General features: G+C 41.5%; 1 long non-coding RNA gene across 1 annotated transcript in view; it reads left to right on the top strand.

Annotated features, from left to right (window-relative positions):
• Positions 1 to 382: 382 nt before the first annotated feature.
• Positions 383 to 21,337, top strand: part of LOC133078815 (uncharacterized) — a 211,905-nt gene continuing 190,950 nt past the window's right edge. Inside the window, exon 1 of the long non-coding RNA XR_009697946.1 lies at positions 383 to 437. This is a non-coding gene — a long non-coding RNA (uncharacterized LOC133078815). The remainder of the gene's footprint in view (positions 438 to 21,337) is intronic.

Below are 21,337 nucleotides of genomic sequence, written 5' to 3'. Positions count from 1 at the left end.
AGTTCTTTACCTTCTCTGTTTCACTGTCAGTTGCAGAGGGTATTAAAGTGACACAATAAGACTGGTTGCTAACTGGCTGGTTGCTGGAATCCGGCGGAGGGCCGCGGCAGGAATGTTCTGGGTTGGGGGTCGGTAATGCTGGGAGGCTCAAGACGTGTGGAACAGGAGCTATGGCAAAAGCGACATCCAGAAGCCGCGGCGAACACCTGAGCACCGCAACAAGTAACCCACCCTCCGATCCAACCAACAAGCCACCAACACCTCCCAACCTGCCCCGCGGCTTCGGGCGCAGGCGCAGTGAAGTGGGCGGGGGGGAGGGCGCAGTGAGGTTCGGCCCCGAGAGTAGGTAGGCGTGGCCTGAGTCATCTTCCCGCCTCCCGACCAGGGCCGCCGCAGGAGGCGCAGGTGCTGGGTTCTGAGCGACAGTCCGCTCGCGGGTGAGTGTGGCGGGGCTGTTGCGGGCGCACGGGGTTGTTCACACCAACTGGTTTGCTTGAGGGAAGGTCGGGTGTTGCCGGTGCTGAGTGGGATGATCTTCTCCGGTTCCCTCAGCTCAGTTAGGACCGAGCCCCTGAGTCCCGCCGCGAGTGGGACAACTACGCGGGAGGTGCTCTTCGCGTCCTCTCGCCGGCTTCAGGAGCGCTGTTGAAAAAGAAGTGCAGCACTTGGGTGGTTTGCTTCTTCCTGGGTGGGGAGTTTTCGATTTAAATACAGTTGTTCCTTCCCGACCTAATATAGTATATGAGTGCGTGAGGAAACTGAGGCACAGAGAAGAAAGGTTGCCTCCCAAAGATTTCACACCTGTTAAGTGGCAGAGTCAGTCAAGGTAGGAATCTCCACAGCCTGGCTTCAGAGCTTCTGCTCTTCTTGACTATTCAATATTGCCTCCAGGCTAGTTCCTTGTCAAACTGTAGTTAGACATTTACTTCAATTGCTTAAAAAAAAAAAAAAAAGAATAAAATGTCTGGATCCTGGATACTAATTTGCTTCTCTCATAGATGAAGCAAAGGTTACTCAGGGCAACCTGATGTGTTCATTCATACTTGAATTAAAAAAGACATGGATTACAGGGAGATCAGCTCGGTGCTTTGTGACCACCTAGAGGGGTGGGATAGGGACGGTGGGAGGGAGACGCAAGAGAGAGGGGATATGGGCATATATGTATACATATTGCTGATTCACTTTGTTATACAGCAGGAACTAACACAACATTGTAAGGCAATTATACTCCAATAAAGATGTTAAAAAAAAATCAATAGGTTTCCATTTCCAAAGAAAGGGAGAAAAAATCATATTCACAATAATGTAAAAAACCATAAACTTCTCAGCAATAAACTTAATGAAAAATGTGAAAGACTCTTACATGTAAATCTATAGATGTTATTGACTGAATAGAAGAAGACCTGAATAAATGGAACATCAAACTTTTAATGACCAAAAAAAAAAAAGACATGGATTAGGAAATTGCTATTTTATTTGCCATCAAGCTATGAAAAACTTAGTGGTCCAAAACACTCCTCATTTCATTTTTGTCTTAAAGGAGTCAAATCTGTATGTGAGAATACCTGCAATTTTATGGTAATTTTTATCCATTCCTTAGAGGTACAGCACCTCCCCTTACAGAGGAGACCCATCTTCACTTCCGGCCAGCCCCATGGTCCTCTCCAGGGCTGCACTGTAGCTGCTGGCCTGCTGAGTAGACTCATAAGTAGCCATGACCATCAGACATCTCCTGATGCTTGGCAGGCTGGTGAGTTTTGTTTCTCCACTGTAGTACTTGTTGAACACTTTAGGAACAAGAATAAAAACTCTCAATAGATGACAAACCAAAGCATAAACTTCCATTACAAAATAGCATACTACTACTTTTCTTCTTCATAGGCCAAGCATTGTAGATGGATTTTGGAGGTTCTGGTTATGTTCAGTTTCAGTGGTATATGTTTTGTATGTTGTCAGGAGTAGATACACAGCTTTATGGATGTGTTTTCTATTTCCTTCCTGCCGAGTGGTTTTATGGACGTATAGTTGCCATCACATGTTGTTCCCTGCCCACCCCCAGCCCAGAACCAGATCTTTTTATGATATTTTGCTGTTCTTGTTTTCTGATCATATTTGGGAATCTCGAATCCAGCTTGTCTTGGATTCTCTGTTCCTCACCTCCCCAGGCCCATGGCTACCTGTGACATCAGGACACCTAGCCCCAGTTGGCAGCTGTCTTTTTCAACTTCTTTTTAAGTGGAAGGGCCTCAAGCCTCGAGTTTGGCTTGGGACTCTGTTCTTGCAGTGAGCATGACTTCTTTCCCGCAGTGGAATTGAGTGCCTGGCTGCCAGTGCTGGGCTCCATCCCTAGGCCCCAGTAGCCCTGGGGCTGCCCTTCTGCCACCACTGTGTACCTATATCTGTACCTTGTCTACTGAGATACTTTTCTTATTCTTGAGCCCAAATGTGGCTTATTGATTTTCTCTTTTTTTATTTTATCACTCATTGTAAGCTCCCAGAAGACAGGAACTGTCAGTTTTGTTCATCACTTTATCTCTAGCATTCAGAATGGAACCTGACACATAGTAGGTATCCAATAAATATTCATTGGATAAATAAATGAATGAAATGCTTTGTTTTGAAAAAGCGTGAACTTAGGAGTCATCCAGAAGCGGAATTTGACATGTTCTCCCAGATGTGCATTCTGAAGAGCAAAATAATGGTAGAATTCCAATATTAACCTCTAATTCTCTCTTTTTTAAAACAAGCTTCCCACTTTTATCTTTGTTTCATATCTAATAGATTTACTCTATGATTTCATAAAGATATCTGAAAAGTATAATCAGATTCTTTTCACTAGCAGTATATTTCTGTAGAATGGAGAATTCTGTTTAAAACTTATAATGCTATCAGGTTTTTATTGTACCAGCTATCAATTTCTGGATAACAAACTACCCCCCACAAGTGAGTTAAAACAACAATCATTTTGTAATTGTTTTTGCAGTTTTGTGGGCCAGGAATTCAGACAGAACGCAGTGAGGAAGACTCCTTTATATGTACTTCATGATGTCTGAGACCTCGGCTGGGAGCTGGCTGGGCATCTCTCTCTACTGATGTAGTCTCACAGCCTCTTTACATGTGTCTCTAGCACAGTGACCTTAGGATAGTTGGAATTTTTACATGGTGGCTGAGGACTCCAAGAGCCATGTTTCAAGACACAAGAAATGGAAATGGAAGCTGCTTGTCCTTAAGGGCTGGGCCCAGAAACTGGCATGGCATCACTCCTGCAGTATTCTATTGGTCAAAGCAGTTATAGAACTTGCCCAAATTTAAGGAGAGGTAACAAACATCCCACCTTTAATGGGAGGAATGCCAATTTATGACCATCTTTTTTAAAAAAAAAATTAATTAATTTTTGGCTGCGTTGGGTCTTCATTGCTGTGTGCGGGCTTTCTTTTTAGTTGCGGCGAGTGGGGGGCTACTCTTTGTTGTGGTACGCAAGCCTCTCATTAAGGTGGCTTCTCTTGTTGCGGAGCATGGGCTCTAGATGCGCGGGCTTCAGTAGTAGTGGCACGTGGGCTCAGTAGTTGTGGCTCGAGGGCTCTAGAGTGCAGGCTCAGTAGTTGTGACGCATGGGCTTAGTTGCTCCACAGTGTGCGGGATCTTCCCAGACCAGGGCTCGAACCTGTGTCCCCTGCATTGGCAGGTGGATTCTTCTTTTTTTTTTTTTGAGAGGTGGGCATTTTTGTTTCTGTTTTACTGATGAAGCCAAGTGAGACGCAAGCATTGAGCAACTTACCCAAAGTCACTCAGCTAAGAAACACTCAGATCCAGTCTGCCAAACACCCATGCCTCTGCTCACTGGCCCCTCCAGGTTTGCAGCTGCCATGTCTTCTTTCAGGACCACTCTCGTCCCGGCAGGTGGATTCTTAACCACTGCTCCACCAGGAAAGCCCTATGACCATCTTTAATCTGCCACATTGAATATTAGAAAAATATTTTAGGAAGAAGGCATCCCAGAGATAATATCCTCTAATCTGCCATGCTCTGGACATTTCTTTTATAAATAGCATCCCCCCAAAAAACAGTTCAATTTATGCTTGAACATTTTCAATGAGGTGAAAGTAAGCCTTTGTTTTGGTGTTAGATCAGCCTCTGATGTTAACTTTGAGATAAAGGGAATACTAAAAAAAAAGGACAGTTAATTTAAGTACTAAGAGTCCTCATTTTTTAGCTAATCTTTTTGAAGTTTGTAATACAAAACTCCAATTAAAGCAACAGGTATATGGTGATATCCAGGGAAAGTGGGAATCTCTGAGATGCTGAAAATCTGAAACATGCAGGGTGTTAATGTGTTGGATGTGAGTCCTCTAAGTTGCATTTAAAGTGGAGAAAACCTGTTAAGAGGCAACAGCTGTAATCTTAAAGAGAGGTGACACAGTCCTGACAGTCGAAGAAGGCAGCCAGTGTGGACCTTGTCACCTCTCTTTAAGATTACAGCTATTGAGGCTGAATGGGCAGGACTTTTGTGCCTGGGTGTGAGAGAGGAGGGGAAGGAAGAGCTGGTACTTCCAGGCTCTGAGTCCTGGTGGCTGGAGATGGAGACTCCTTTCAATGAGGCAGATAGGGAATAGGATGAGCATTTGTTACTGGACTGAGGTGATTATGAAATCCAGGTTATCACAGGTGAAGTTGAGACATGAACACATAGTTCACCAGATAGAAAACGAGGACTGCCAGGCCTCTAATTGGGATTAGATGACTTTGGACATCAAATCCCTTGGGCATAGTCATAGACTAGACCGGGTAGCTCTTGGCTTGTTGTTCTCCCAGGGGTTTAGATATTCTTTTACAGGTAGTGTAAATCTGTTGAAGAAGTTTTAGTGAGGGAGTGACATAATAAACTAAGAATTTTAGGAAGATCACTCTGTTGGCATTGTAGAGAGTTAATGAGGAAAGGCTAAGTCCGGTTGTAGGTCTACTTCATTAGTCCAGAAGTATGAACTAAGCCTGGGTCTTTAGTGATGGAAATGAGGGGACAAATTTGAGAGTTATTTACAAGATGGACTCTGAAGAGTTTGGATATAGAGTAGATGAAGGTGGCAGGAATGGGGAGAGAGAAATCTAGGATGAGTTGGGCTTGAAGAATACTAAATAGATGGTGATGTGTTAACTAAGATAAAAAGTAGGAGGAAAAGGTTTGGAAAGAAGAATGATGAGTTTGACTCTTTAACTTAATCAGGGTATAATTTATATATAGTGAAATGCATAGATCTTAAGAGTACAGTTCAATCAAATTTTTTTTTTGTCTGTACCACGTGGCTTGTGGGATCTTAGTTTCCTGACCAGGGATTGAACCCAGGCCTGTGGCAGTGAAAGCGCTGAGTCCTAACCACTGGATCGCCAGTTTTGACAAATGCGTATACCCATGTAACTCACAGCCCTATCAAGATACAGAGCATTTCCATCACTCTCAGAGAGTTCTCTTGTGCCCCTTTTCAGTCAATCCCACCTCCAGAAACAACCATCACTGGTTTCTATCACCATAGATTAGTTTTGCCTGTGTTAGACTTTCTGTGGAAATATGTGCTATATACTATTCTGTGTCTGGCTTTTCTTACTCAGCATAGCGTTGTTGAGATTAATCTATGCTGTTATGTGTATCAATTCATTCCATTTTACTCCGAGTAGTTTTCTACTACTGCCTAACAGTTTTTCAAAGTGTTTGTACCATTTTACACTCTACCAGCAAAATATGAGCGTTCCAGGTGTTTCTTATCTTTACCAACACTTGATGTTGTCAGTCTTTTTCATTTTAACTATTCTAATGGGTGTGCAGAGGTATTTCATTGTGGTTAATTTGCATTTTTCTGATGATTTATGAAGTTGAGACCTTTTTCATGTGCTCACTGGCCATTTGTTAACTATCTACTAAAGCCCTTTTGAAAAAATTAGATTGTTTATCATTGAGTCGTAGAAGTTCTTTATATATTCTAGATGCAGATCTTTGTCAGATACATACATGTATTGAGAATATTTCCCCCAATCTGTAGCTTGCCTATTTGTATTCGTAATGAAGTGAGTGTTAAGTCCTGTATCCTGGGAAAGTGCTAGCAAATGGATAAACTCTCCCTCCTTCAACTTTTGTTCCAGTCCTCTTGATTAAGCACTCTAGAATCCAATCTCACACGTGCTTTCCTGATCTTTGCTGGTACATGCTGGGTAGGTTTTATGGCTCCTTTGGGGTATAGTTTCTTTCCTCCCTTATCAGGTTCAGTGGGTTCTAATGTGACTTAATCTTAATTTTAAGATTAAATCACAGGCTTGGGATTAAAATCCTGGTAGCCAGGAAGGGCAGATCCTGAGGATCCATACCCCCACTGAGATGGGGTTGGCTGGGTGACCATTGTCTTGTTGGGGAGCAGCTTCTGCATCATCTCCAAGCAAGCAGGGGGACAAGAGGTTAGCTCTTTTTTTAAAAATTATTACTTTATTAATTTTCTTTACTTTTTTGGCTGCATCGTGTCTTAGTTGCGGCATGCGGGATCTTTGTTGAGGCGTGTGGGACCTTTCGTTGTGGTGCGCAGGCTTCTCTCTAGTTGTGGCGTGGGCTTCTGTCTGGTTGTGGCATGTGGGTTTTCTCTCTCTAGCTGTAGCACGCAGGCTCCAGGGCGTGTGGGCTCTGTAGTTGTGGTACGCGGGCTCCAGAGCGCATGGGCTCTGTAGTTTGCAGCTTGCGGGCTCCCTCGTTGAGGTGCATGAGCTCAGCAGTTGTGGCGTGCGGGCTTAGTTGCCCTGCGGCATGTGGGATCTTAGTTCCCTGACCAGGGATCGAACCCGCGTTCCCTGCATGGGAAGGTGGATTCTTTACCACTGGACCACCAGGGAAGTCCCAAGAGGTTAGCTCTTAATGGGTTCAGAGGGTTCATGGAAATCTAGGAATTCAAGATTTTCAGGGACTTCAATCCAGATAACTCCATCTAATTTTTTCCAACTGGGCCCTGACCTTGGTGCAGCAGACCTACCTTCACTGGGAATTTATCCTTCTTTAGAGTTTGGCTGTTTTGACGGTTAAGTCTTGAGCCTGGTCCCCCATTTCTCTGCCTTCCCACGGAGGAGATGAGAGCCTATTTGTATACTACCAAGGAGGCTGTGGTGGTTTTAAGATATGTCCACAAATCCTTTGATACTCCTCCCTTCAAGAGATGGAGCCTAATTCCTCTCTTGTGGAGTGTGGGCAAGACTTGGCTACTTACTTCTAACAAATAAGATAAAGTGGAAGTAATGTACATTTCAGAAACTAGGTCATAAAAGGCACAGAGCTTCTTCCTTGCTGGTTTTCTCGATTTGCTTGCTCTGGAGGAAGTCAGCTAACAAGCCATGAGGAAACTCAGGTGACTGATGGAGAAATCCTTGAGTTGAGGAACTGAGGCCTCATACCAACAGCCACATGAGTGAGTTGGAAGCAGATCCTTCAGACCCAATCAAGTCTTCAGATGACTGTAGCCCCATCTGATATCTTTTATTGTTGTTGTTGTGTGTGTGTGTGTTTTGGTTGTGAGGTATTGGGTTGGAAGTGTGCTCATTTTACTAATACAGGCAACTCTAACTTTAAAGAAAATTGTTTTGATGTACAGATAAAAGGAGGGCATGTTGGAAGAGTAAGAAAAAAATAGTAAATTAAAGGTAAACTTTGAAATACTGGGCACCAAAGATGTTCTAGAATGAGAAACTCAAAGATAATGGTAAAACAGGGGTCAGTAAACCATGGTCTGTGGGTTGACAGCCTGTTTTTTTTTTCTTTGAGTAAACTTCAGATATTATGATATTATTACAGTGGTACAGTTTTTAATTTATAACTTTTTTGAGATATATTTCACATGCCATACAATTCACCCATTAAAAGTGTAAAGTGCATGATTTTTTAGTATACCTACAGAGTTGTACAACCATTACCACAATCTAATTTTTAGAATATTTCCAACACCCCAAAATGAAACCCCATACACATTAGCAGTCACTCTCAATTCCTGCTCAACCACTTGACCTGTTTCTAAGGGTTTACCTATTCCAGATCTCTGCTCATTGAGTTCTGCAGATCTTCCAAATGTTAACATGTTTCATTATACAAAAACAAAACAAAAAAGTCCTACAATGATTACTCCTACCACTGACCTATCAGGAAGAGTCTTAAGTAGTGGGAAACTGTCAAGCTCTTTGTGTCAGGTATAAGTTTTCCAGAATAATTTTTGTTGAAAGCTTGAATTTTTTATTGCCATTGAATACTGTCAGTTGTTTTCCTTGAAGTAATAGGCTCACTTAGTTCATTTTTGAGGAAATGTGTGCCAGATACCCAAGACTGAATAACCACATCTTGTCAATCATTCTTTTAAGTAAAAATGACATTCTATCAAAAGAGTGGCTACATCGGCTTACAACTCAGATTTTCACACAAGTACTTTTCCTCAAGCCTCAAGACAACCATTGTACTTCAGTGTGTAATAGAAGTGCCTCATGCATACTTCCTATTTCATCACACATTACATATTATATTAAAATATTAAAAAGATGTATGTTCAAGGGCAAGATTTAATAAAGTTAATAATAGGGAATTCCCTGGGGGTCCAGTGGTTAGGACTCTGCACTTTCACTGCTAAGGGCGTGGGTTCGATCCCTGGTTGGGGAGCTAAGATCCCACAAGGTCTGCCACGTGGCAAAAAAAAAAAAGTTAATATTTACTGTTCATCAAGAACATTCTTTAGTGAAGCTGTTTTTTTTTTTTTTTAGTAATCTTTTATTTATTTATTTTTTTTAAAAAATATTTTTTAGTTTTGGCTGTGTTGGGTCTTCGTTTCTGTGCGAGGGCTTTCTTTAGTTGCGGCAAGCGGGGGCCACTCTTCATCGCGGTGCGCGGGCCTCTCACTGTCGCGGCCTCTCCTGTTGCGGAGCACAGGCTCCAGACGCGCAGGCTCAGTAGTTGTGGCTCACGGGCCCAGTTGCTCCGCGGCATGTGGGATCTTCCCAGACCAGGGCTTGAACCCGTGTGCATTAGCAGGCAGATTCTCAACCACTGCGCCACCAGGGAAGCCCCGTGAAGCTGTTTTTTTTTGTTTGGTTTTTGTTTTTGTTTTTTTCAATGTGAGGGCGTGGCTGTGAACAATACAGTGACTCTAATAGTTTGGTGCCACTGCCTTGATTTGTGCTAAGGTGTCAACTCCCTTCCAGTCATATCTGCTCCCCCTCACCTGGGGGTAGATAGCCTCTATCCTAATTTCTAATATGATTGATAGATAAGTTTTGCCTGTTTTTGAACTTTATATAAATGGAATCAGAGTCTGTACTTTTTTGTGTCTAGCTTCTTCACTCAACATTATGTTTGTGAGATTCACATGTATGTTGTTGTTGCAGTTTGTTTATTCTCATTACAATTTTATATTTTCCTCGTATAAATATTTACCCCTTCTGTTGTAGATAGACATTTGAGTTATGACTTTTCTGGCAGGGGGGTTTTGGCTAATATATGAGTATTGTACCTGTCTTTTGATGAACATTTGCACGTTTCTGTTGGCATTTACCTAGAGTAGAATTTCTAGGTTGTGTTGATCTTTAAAATAAAACAGCCAGTCTTTTACCAGCAAAATGGGTTTATTTGGGAATAGTAGAAGAATTGCCATTCAGGATGTGCGAGCTATGGCAAAACCATAGGCAAGTCTGGCAAAGGAGAGGAATGTTACTTTCTGGAGGAAAAAGGAGGAAGTTAGGAGGAGCTGCTTTGAAAGAAAGTCCATTGGAGGAAAGAGAGAATTCAGGGTGGTGATGGTTTCTTTTGGTCGAGTGGTGGTAGTTTCTCACCCTGGGGCTGTTGCTGGGCAAGGAGAAGATCTTCTTTCCTCTTTTGGAGTAGCAAAGTAGTAATCTTCCTGTTGGAGATCTAAGTTACCTCTCTTCCTGTTTGGGGTGGGCAGACAGCAGTGAGGGCTAGTGCTCGAGAGCTCCCCCTTCAGGGCTTCGGGCTTCATTTTAAATGGGGGTTTCCCCTTAGTAATTTTCACGGTTGTAAAGTATGTGTATATTCAACTTTAGCAACTACTGCTTATTGATTTTCTATGATTTTTTTGAAATAATGAAAGTAGAGTGGAGAAACAACTGTGATTTATAGTCATCCCCCAGTATCCATGGGGGATTGGGTCCAGGACCCCCTACTGATACCCAAATCTGTGGACACTCAAGTCCCTTGTATAAAATGGTGTAGTATTTGCATATTACCTATGTACATCCTCCTGTGTACTTTAAATCATCTCTAGATTACTTAAAATACCTAATGCAGTGTAAATACTATGTAAATAGTTGTAAATACAATGTAAATACTATGTAAATATTACCAGCATGCAGCAAATTCAAGTTTTGCTTTTTGGAACTTCTGGAATTTTTTTAATTTGTTTCTGAATATTTTCAATCTGCAGTTGGTTGAATCTGTGGATGTGGAACCCATGGATATGGAGAGCTGACTGTATATATAGCAAAATAAAAGATGTAAAAATTTGTACTAGATTGGAGAGGCAGTTTGGGGCTATACCGTTCAGAACCTGAATGCCATGTGAAGGCAAGGTGGGCTGGGTAGTACAGTGAAGATGGGGCTAGGTTGACTCTTGTGTCCACTACTTACATTCTTTGTTACCTTTGCCAAGTCACTTCAAATTCTTTAACCTTAGTTTCCTCATGTATAAAATGGGGATAGTACTTACCTAGAAGGGTTCATCAATTATTTATTTTGAAGATTAAATAAATAATGGGTGAAAACTGCTTAGAAGACAACCTGTTACCTAAGACACTCCCCCCAATATGAATTTCTTTCAAAGGATTTTATATGGAGATTTTAGGAGATACTGATAATATTTGAGCAGGAAGATATATCGTTAACTGTTACGTCCTTTAAAATGTTTAATAAAATAAAGGCAAGTCTGAGAATGAAGAATTAGAGTTGTAATCTCCTCCTTTTCTGCTGGTGGGTTTATTTTATGAGAAGCACAGAGTGGGAGTGGGCTTCTTTCTCAAGATGCTGTTTTGCAGAATGCACAGACTCGCTCCCGTATTTACAGTGCTTTGAAGAGTAAAAACAACTTATTCTCATCACATAGTAATGGCATTTCAGCATTCTTCTTTTTGTAGCATCTGCCTCAGAGGAGGAGGGCCTAAAAGGTAAAGAGTAGAGACCAAGATGCAAATTGTTGTTCTTTGTCTCAGCTGTAAAGAGCTGACCATTGCTGTCACAGCCAAAGAAAGGCAAAGCAGAAGGATCTGAAGCCCCAAAGTCCTAGGACCTAATAGCATGAGCACTGACGTCAGGTATAAGGAGATGGGGTGAGGAACAGCGTCAGGATCTTTACATTATACTCACAGATCTCATTAAAAAAAAATTAACAAGCGCACCTGACTAGAACAAAATGAGGTAGCCTAGAGATGCTGGTGTGTTGTCTGGATGTTGGGGAGGAGGGAACAGAGTGGAGGCAGCAGAGCCTGCTTGCCCACTGGATACAGGCTGAGTGAAGACTTGTCTTCTTTAGCCTCATTGTGAAGCAGAGCTTGAAGGTGTCAGCCTGTGATTTGGTTGTCTGTGGTCTCTTCCAATTAAACAAGGTTTGTGCAACAGTGAGCATCCGGGAAATGTTCATCCAGAAACTGTTGTTGGGGGATAACTCTGTTCTCAAAGCTTGTGTAAAGAAAAAAGGAAAGCTCCCTACAGGGAGGCCAAGTGGATTAGTGAGAGCTTCCTCTCATCCTCAGTCTCACACCATGCCAGAATAATCTCCCTAAAATACCACATTGATCATGGGAAAGCCCTGCATTAAACCTTTAAGTGGCTCTCATTGCCTATAAAATAAATTTCAGGCTTCTCATCCTGGCATTAATGGTCTTTACTTGAATTGGCCTCATTCTGTTGTGAGCCTTCTTTCTGATTACCCACTAAACCATACTCTCCTCTTTAGCAAAACGAGTTTACTTGAGCTTTCGTGACATTTTCACTCTTTGTGCTTTTATAGATCCTATTCATTCTTCAAGGGCTATTTCGAATTCATTTTCTGTCTTTCCTGAAGTTTTTTCTTTGCAGTCCAACTTCAGGTATCCTTCCTGTGAATTTCCAGAGCAAATAATTTGTTCATATTTAATTTGGCAACTAATCTTGTGCCACTGTATCATGATATTTTATGTTACTGTTATTTATATCTTTTTCTTTTTGCTTACCTCTTCATTTTTTTTTCTCCAACCAATTTGTGAACTCCTTAAACCGGAGTCCCTGCTATCAAGTCACTATTTTTAAAAAGTCAAGTTACTTTTTCTGTCTCACTATATCAAGCTAATGATTTGCAAGTAATAGACCCTTAATAAGGGTGTGTGTGTATGTGTGTGTGTGTGTGTGTGTGTGTTAATTTAATAGTAAAAATGAAGATAAGTAAAACTATATGCCAGAAAACGTGAGGGATATCTTACAAAACCAGATTTTCCTAAGAAAATGAGAACTGAATTTTCCTGGAGCCAGATGTGATGTGATGATGCATAGAATTGAGGATGCCAGGTCTTCTGGAAGACCAGTCTTATTGGAAGACCACAACATTGGGTGGATTTCTTGATCCAGCCGGGAGTCTCAGAGTATATTACGTCTAACGCCCCACATGACTGTAAGTGCTAGGCATGCTGTAGGTTTTAAGACCATTGGACAAGTCTTGTGCCCCAGAAATTTTTCTTTCATTCATTTATTTATTTCATTTTTATTGCATGCCTGCTATGTTTCAGACACTGCTGTAGGTGTTGGTGATTCAGCAGTGGACAAGATGGACAAAGTCCCTACCCTGGTGGAACACATGTTCTAGAAGATATGTTCAAAATAAGGGAGGATGAAGGAGACAGACAATACATAAAATAATTTTGGAAGTGTTACTGAACCAAACTTGGGTCTGATCACTTGTGCGCAGTAAAGCCGATTTACTGACTCTGGGTTGTGGTGAAAGAAAGTGCAACGTTTATTGTAAAGGTGCCAATACAAGGAGAATGGGTGGCTCATGCTCTAAAACCTCAAGCTGCCCAAAGGGATTCCGCAAAGCATTTTTAAAGGCCAGGTGAGGGAGGGGGTGTCCCAGGGTATGTGATCAGCTCATGCACAGTTCTCTGATTGGTTAATGGTGAGGTAACAGGGCGGTGTCACAGGGATTAACATGATCAATCCTTAGGTCCCAGTAGGTCTGGGGGCTCATGATCATCAAGTAGTTAATTTCTTCCAGTTGGTGGTGGTCTTAGCATCTGTAAAACAACTCAGGAAGTGTGCATCAGATTCTATTATCTAGGTACTTCAGAGAGGAGCTACAGCAGAGGATATGGGGGAGAGGTCTGTCCCGGGAAGGCACCATAGGGTCCTGCTCGGTTACGGAAGCAAAAAATAGGGTGACAGAATAGTAACTGGGTGGGGTGGAATAGGGATAGTGGCTGTGGGTCTCCTTTAGGGATAGGGTGGTCAACTACTTTTGTTAAATATTGTGAAGTGAAGAGCCCCCTGAATTCAGGGCCAAGAAGACTTGGGCTCTGTTCAGCTCTGCCAGTGTGACTTCAGGTAAGATGCCCAGTATCTTTGAACTTTAGTACCTCATTTGTAACATGAAGATATTGATAATTGCCCTACAGTGTTGTGAGAATTAAGTGAGATGATGCATATGAAAGGAAATGTTTGGTAACTATAAAGAGGTATAGAAATACAATGTTACTTTATTTCTCAATTAACTGCTTGGATTTCATGCAGAAATGATGATTGTGGACCAAGCCTTTGGTGGTACTTTGAAACAGAGACCTGGGCCTTATGAGCTTCTGGACCACTGGTTTTCTCAGGAGAGCGCAGGGTGTCTGCTCCTGAGAAGGTGGATGCCTGCCTGGCTGCAGGAAAACAGAGGTCAGGCTAGGGGGACTTCCAAGGTGCGAGCAGAGTAGCCACAAGCTCTTCATTTAGGGTCTGCATCCTGCCCTGGGTCCTTATGGGATCCATAATGGTATTAATAAAAATCCTCTTGACCTTGTAGATCTTTTCCTTTTCTCATATCTAAACAAGTATAGCTGTTAAGAGCTCATGAACTCATACTTAATTTAGGCAAATTGAGTAGTAAGAAAAAAGTATGTACGGATGTTTGCCCTGTTTGGAATTTGTAAACAAAATTAAATTTGTATCAATTCATACAAATTCATACAATTTTCTCTTTTTTAAAAAAAATTTTATTTTATTTATTTATTTTTGGCTGTGTTGGGTCTTTGTTTCTGTGCGAGGGCTTTCTCTAGCTGTGGCAAGTGGGGGCCACTCTTCATCGCGGTGCGCGGGCCTCTCACTATCGTGGCCTCTCGTTGCGGAGCACAGGCTCCAGACGCGCGGGCTCAGTAGTTGTGGCTCACGGGCCTAGTTGCTCCGTGGCATGTGGGATCTTCCCAGACCAGGGCTCGAACCCGTGTCCCCTGCATTAGCAGGCAGATTCTCAACCACTGCGCCACCAGGGAAGCCCAATTTTCTGTTTTGATTCCTAATTATTTTTGATGTTTGAAAAATGACAGCAGTGTGACTGCCATTTGTGGCCTAAAAAGGCAGGCAAATGCTGCCATCTAGTTTTATATGTTTGACTGTTGTCTTTGCTGACATTTGGAATGAAGTTGCTGGAGAAACTCTGAAACATTAAACAGAGTTTTACATATAGGACCAAGCTAATTTTTCATTTGCAGCTGTTGGAGTCGACTTAACATTATTTTAACTATGTGACACATTTAATGTCTTTAGTATAACCTTTTTACTAAAACTATCCTAGAACACAGGAAGGACTATTTTAGGAGGAAAGGTACTATAAGCAGGCTGAAGTTTAGAGTTGTCTTCGAAGTGCATTGCTTTGGCCATGGAGGTGTGCAGACAACTCTGAAAATTGTTAATTTTTCAGTATTTAAAAATTATTTTTAGTTGTGGGCTGAGGGTAGAAAGTGAAGTTTGTGGAGTAGATTAAATTTTGATCAGGGGCAAGCTTTTATATGACATTCCAGGTCTCCACTGTGGCTTGCAAGCTCTGCTGGTGGTTTTCCCACCCCTCTGCCTCAGCTTGTATGACTTTCTTTTCTACACTGTCCTGTTCTTAGTTCCTGGATGATACCAATCTCCTTCTTCTACTAGGTTCATGCCATTTCTTTTGCCAGGAACATTTTTCCCTCTGCTCCTATTTATTTGTTAATTTTTAGAAATTAAAAATGCACAGCAAAGAAGGAAACAATCATCCACATTCCTTCCACTTAGGACTACACCACTGCGAACATCTTTGCATATTTGCTTTAAATCTTTTTTTTTTTTAAAGAAAAATCACCGTCAGTTTGTGTGATATTGTGATTTATAAGAAATATATATTTTGTCATTCAGATGGTCAAATATGTGGTCTCTGTGGTTCCTGGTTCACAGCTCCCAAAAGCCTTGGAATTTCCTAGGTGGTGAGAGCTTAAAGGTGTTGCTTATGTTATATTAGTAAACTGACTTTTGGAAGTCACCTAAGGATGGGAATTGGTTGCTAAGAGAACCAACCAGGTGATTAGAGGGTTGGAACATTTAGTCCCACCCCGCTGACCTCCTGGGAGGCGGGGAGGGGCTGGAGGTTGAATCACTAGCTAATGGCCAATGATCTAACCAATCATGCCTACGTAATGAAACCTTCATAAAAACCCAAAAGGATGGGGTTCAGAGACCTTCCAGTTGGTGAAAATGTGGAGATTTGGAGAGAGTGGTGCTCCTGGAGAGAGTGTGGAAGTTCTGTGCCCTTTCTCCATATCTTTTTTTTTTTTTAATTGCTTCTTTTTCTTTTCTTTCTCCACGTCTTATCCTATGCATCTCTTCCATCTGGCTCTTCCTGAGTTATATCTTTTTATGATAGACTGGTAATCTAGTAGGTAAAATATTTCTCTAAGTTCTGTGAGCTGCTCTAGCACATTGATCCAACCCAAGGCAGGGGTCATTGGAACCTCCAATGTATAGCTAGTTGGTCAGAAGCCAGGTGATAGCCTGGGCTTGTGACTGGCCTTTGAAGTAGGGCAGGGAGACAAAGTCTTGTAGGACTGAGCCCTTAACCTGTGGATATGGTGCTGTCTCCAGGTAGAGAATGTCAGAGTTTAGTTGATTTGTAGGCCACTTTGCTGGTATCCTGAGAATTGTTGCTGTGGAGGAACCTCCCCCCAGCCCTGTCACCTGTATCACAATGGGAATTGGGACCCAGAACCCTTTTAGTTTGATAGCAATGATATTTGTTCATTCTAAAGAGTTCAAATAATGCAGAAAACTGCATGATCAAATGTAAAAAATAATACATAACCCTCCCTAAATCCTACCACCCAGAAGTAACCACCATTAACATTAAATGACCATCCTAGCAGACACAAACGCACCTGTCACACATTCTGTTTCAGCACACATTTCTGTGTGGTCTTCTGGCTTTGACTGCTGCTGTGGGGAAGTCTGAGGCCATCCAGATTCTTCTGCCTGGTACCTGAGGAAGTCCTTATGATTGAAGTTCAGTAGCTGTGGTAGGAAATTGAGCTTTTTGTATCCAATTTCTTGTTGTGTGGTGTGGACAAATTATTGTTGCTTGCCATTCCAGTAAACAACAAATGTTGCCCATCATGAGGCACTGCAGCGGCCCTGATAATGCATCCTGAGGGGAATTCAGGATGGAGAAAAAACAGGATACTGGCCCTAGATAGTTAAGATGCGTATCAAAGGAATAATTTTTTTAAAATAAATTTATTTATATATTTATGGCTGCGTTGGGTCTTCGTTGCCTTGTGCAGGCTTTCTGTAGTTGCAGCGAGCGGGGGCTATTCTTTGTTGCAGTGTGCAGGCTTCTCATTGCGGTGGCTTCTCTTGTTGTGGATCATGGGCTCTAGGCGCGAGGGCTTCAGTAGTTGTGGCACGTGGGCTCAGTAGCTGTGGCTCGCGGGCTGTAGAGCGCAGGCTCAGTAGTTGTGGCGCACGGGCCTAGTTGCTCCGTGGCATGTGGGATCCTCCCAGACCAGGGCTCAAACCCGTGTCTCCTGCATTGGCAGGCAGATTCTTAACCACTGCGCCACCAGGGAAGTCCCCAAAGAAATAATTTTAATGAGCCCAGACTCTTGCACCTTCTCCAGCATAGAAAAGCACTAAAATCATTAGCTTAAGATGTCTGTTTTTTGTGCTTAGCAGTGATCTTTTGATGTTCTTTTGATTTTTTTTTTTTTTCAGCACAAACTTTTTTACATCCTGGCTCCTCCCTTACCTCTTTGGAACAGTTTCTCGGAGCTTTCTGAGAGGCTGATTCCTGAGCTATAGTCCTCAGTAATGTTCCTGAATAAAATATAATTCTCAACTTTTAGGTTGTATGTTTTTTTCAGTTGACAGTGATATGCCCTTTCAATATCCAGACTTTTTTTTTTCTAATTCAGGGAAATTATCTTGTGTTTCATCTTTGAAAATTTCTGTTCCATTTGTTGGGTTTTTCACTGCACAAACACCAATCATCCTAATACAGGATCATCTCCACCTGACCTCCATGGCCATGTTTCCCTCCAATTGCTTTAATTTTTTTCTTTTTTTGACTTTTGAATCTTTGTTCTTTGCCATTTCTGCAAGCCCATTTTCCCCGTATGTCTTTAATTTGATCATCAGCTGTGGTGGAGCCTGTTTCTTGCCATTTCTAATGTGTTGATTTGTTCTGTAATGTTTTGGTCCTCAGTTTCACTGTCTGCACTCTTCCTTTTCATACCATTTTGTTGTTTTCCATCTTGTCCTTGAGCTTTATTGAATTCATGTTCTCTTTGACTTGCTATCATGAGAAGTCGTTGTAGGGAAGTGTTCCTCTGTTCTTTGAGTTAATCGTCTTCAGGGTTAGTTTTGTGTGCCAAGTTCCTGGGAGGTGTTTGCATAGTGCATTCTGTTTCCTGTGAACCTGCTCAGGCTTGGGCAGCTCTGCATGTGTGTAGGCCTCCCTCTCTGCTCAGTGAGGTGACTCCGTGGGGTGACTTCTTGACAGTCTTTCTACAGTACCCGGGCAATTTGTTTTCCTTCAGGAGCCACAGAGTGAGGGCTGGATATTTCCTGTGCTATCCATTTTTCTGTGCCCTGAAGTGGTGGCAGATGAGGGTAGCATGGAGGTGTGAGTTGGAGGGATTACTCAGTTGAGGGCTTGACCTGTCAACAAGGTTAACTACATAATTTCTGGGGCCCCGTGCAAAATGAAGATGTGACACATAGGTCAATGGAACAGAATAGATAACCCAGAAATAGAACCCCACACATATACCCAACTTATTTTTGACAAAAGTGCAAAGGCAATTCAATGGAGGAAGTATATCTTTGCAACAAACAGTGTTAGAGCAATTGGACAGACAGGCAAAAAATAAATCTTGACCTATAACTCAAAATGTAAAATACAAAAGTATAAATTTTTTAGGAAAAAACCAGAGGAGAAAATCTTTAGGATCTAGAACTATGCAAGGAGTTCTTATCCTTGATATCAAAAGCATGATCCATAGAAGGAAAAATTGATAAACTGGACTTTATTAGAATTAAAAACATTTGCTCTCCTAAAGCCCATGTGAAGAGGATGAAAAGACAAATTATAGACTTGGAAAAAATATTTGCAAACTACATATCTAACAAAAAACTAGTATTTATAATATATAAAGAACCCTCTAAACTGAATGTTAAAAGAGAGATCTTTATTATTTTTTATAACTGCATGTAAATCTACAATTATTTCAAAATAAAAAGTTTAAATAACATCTTCAGAGCATCCTTTTTTCTGGCCCTCCAGACTAACATTCTTGTTGAACTCTGAGCTTTTCCTTTGGAACATTTGTCAGATTTAAATCCATGCCTCCCCCACTTTCTTCTTTTTGAAAAAATGAACACCTTATCCTCTTCCCAGGATGCTCCTCATCCTTTGATCCTCTTGGCTGGGCCTTGAATCATCATCAGCCTCTGTATAACATCTGCCATTTCTCCAGACTCTCCCAGTTGGACAGCTGCCGAGAATATCTGCCCCCTTGGCCTCCTCAGGGCTGAGTTTACCCAGTAATTAGTCTCATTACTCTGTGTTGGAATTTTAGAAAGACAGCATGATGTTATTATTCAATGAATAACAACATCTAAATTGATCCAATGCTCAGTGAAAATGACATCTGTAGGTCTGTTTATAACAACCTAGTCAGACATTTTGATTTATCACTAAAAACAATTCAAGTGCCTTCGACTTCTCAAAAAACAAGTTCTTTTCAGAAAATATATTGAGGGGAATCTCTCTGACGGGTCAGACCTTGTAACAAGTGACTTATTTGACAGGAAAAATTAGTTTTAGAATTCTGTTTGAATTCCGAGCAGTGTTTGCCTGAGAAAGAAGGGACGGTTTGGGAGGTCACAGGGGCAGCATTCCTGTTTGCTCTTTTGAACCAGTCTGGTTGTCGAAGAAGTCAGCAGGATTTTCTTATGCAGTCTGACTTTGCACAGCATTATTGTAGCATGTCTATATTCTCAAGACAACAGAGATATCCTGCTTTATGACTGAAGAAATACATTATCAATGCAGGAGACTTAGAAAATAGTAAAAAACCAAATCTCCCCCCCCCACCAGCAAAATATCAACACCGAGAGATAATCACTCTTTTCAATTTAAAATGTTGAACTAATTTTAGTCTTTGAGAACAGTTGCAAATACAGTTGTGGTAGGAAAATTGTCCCCCAAAGATATCCATGCCCTAATCTCAGAAGCCTCTGAATATATTATGTTAGATGGCAAAGGAGACTTTGCGGATGTACTTAAGTTTATAAACCTTAAAATAGGGAGACTGGCCTGGAATATCCAAGTGGGTTCAGTTTAAACACACGAGCCCTTAAGAGCAGAAAACTTTTTCTGGCTGAAGTCAGAGAGATTCAAAGCATGAGGACTCAACACACTTTTGCTAGCTGTGAGATGGAGGAGGCCATGGGCAGGGACCAGAAAGAAGCCTCTAGGAGACAAGGGTGGCCCCTGGCTGACAGCCAGCTAGGAAGTGGAACACTCTTCCTATAACGTCGAGGAACTAAATCTTGCCAACGACCTGAGTGAGCTTGCAAGAGGACCCTGAGTCCCAGATGGGAACTACAGCCTCCGTGGATACCTTGATTTTAACCCGGTGAGACCCTGAGCAGAGAATCTAGCCATGCATGCCAGGCTTCTGACCTATGGAACTGTGAGATAATAATTGGGTGTTGTTTTAAGCTGCTAAATTTGTGGTAATTTGTTATGCAGCAATAGAAACTAATACAACAGTACAAAGAATTCCTGTATATTCTTCACCCAGTTTCCCCTAATGTTAACATTTTACATGCCATAGTACAGTGATCAAAACCAGGGCATTTCATTGACAGATGAATGGATAAAGAAGATGTGGTACATATATACAATGGAATACTACTCAGCCATAAAAAAGAATGAAATAGTGCCATTTGCAGCAACATGGATGGAGCTATAGATTATCATACTAAGTGAAGTAAGTCAGAAAGAGAAAGACAGATACCATATGATACCACTTATATGTGGAATCTAAAATAGGACACAAATGAACTTATCTGTGAAACAGAAACAGACTCACAGACATAGAGAAGAGACTTGTGGTTGCCAAGGGGGAGGGATGGAGTGGGGGAGGGATGGAGTGGGAGTTTGGGGTTAGCAGATGCAAACTATTATATATGGGATGGATAAACAACAATGTCCTACTGTGTAGCACAGGGAACTATATTCAATATCCTGTGATAAACCATAATGGAAAAGAATATGAAAAAATATATATGTGTGTGTATAACTGAATCACTTTGCTGTACAGCAGAAATTAACACAACATTGTAAATCAACTGTACTTTAATAAAAATACTATAAAACTCAATATATAAGAAAGTAAGCATGAAGTTAAAGTAAAAACAAACAAAAAAACAAAAACAACCACCTCCCCACCCCTAGGACATTGAATTGGTACAATACTACTAACTAAACTACAGGCTTTATTTGAATTTTACCAGTGTTTCCACTAATGTTCTTTTGCTGTTCCAGGATCCAATCTAGAATTAAACAGTACATTTAATCAGCATGTCTCCTTAATCACTTCCAATCTGTGACAGTTCTCTAGTCTTTCAGGACCTTGACACTTCTAAAGAGTACTGACTAGTTATTTTGTAGAATATAATTTGATTTGAGTTTGTTAGATATTGCTACTTGATTGGAATGAAGTTAGGTACCGTTGGCAGCAGTATCTCAGAAGTGTGCTTTTCTCATATCCAAGGGTTCATGGTCTCGATATA

This window comes from Eubalaena glacialis, chromosome 18 (assembly GCF_028564815.1).
Source record: "Eubalaena glacialis isolate mEubGla1 chromosome 18, mEubGla1.1.hap2.+ XY, whole genome shotgun sequence".
Lineage (NCBI taxonomy): Eukaryota > Metazoa > Chordata > Mammalia > Artiodactyla > Balaenidae > Eubalaena > Eubalaena glacialis.
Note: the sequence above shows the minus strand (reverse complement) of the source record. Positions and strands in the feature narration are given on the sequence as shown.